We start from the raw sequence: 419 nt of genomic DNA, 5'->3' as shown, positions 1-419 counted from the left end.
GTGTCTTAGTCTGCTCTGCTCAGCCTACAATAAAAAAACACCACAGACTGGGTGGGTTAAACAACAGATAAAATTTATTTCTCACAGTTCTAAAGGCTGAAAAGTCTGAGATCAAAGTGCCAGCAAGGTAGGTTTTATTCTGCTGACTCTTCTCTTGGCCTGTGGGAAGCTGCCATCTTGCTGTGTGCTCATGTGACCCCTTTTTTGTGCATGTACCTAGGAGAGGAATTTCTAGCTCTCTGATATTCTATTCATAAGGACACTAATCCAATCATGAGAGCCACAGCCTCATCACCTTATGTAACACTAATTACTTCTCCAAAGCCCCATCTCCAGCTTCTGTCACATTGGGAATTAGGGCTTCAGAATATATGTTTTGGGGGGGACAGAAACATTCAATCCTTAACACCATATCAGAG

Source organism: Macaca fascicularis, chromosome 9 (assembly GCF_037993035.2).
Source record: "Macaca fascicularis isolate 582-1 chromosome 9, T2T-MFA8v1.1".
In the NCBI taxonomy this organism is placed as follows: domain Eukaryota; kingdom Metazoa; phylum Chordata; class Mammalia; order Primates; family Cercopithecidae; genus Macaca; species Macaca fascicularis.
The sequence above is the reverse complement of the archived record's forward strand: the minus strand, read 5'-3'. Positions refer to the sequence as shown.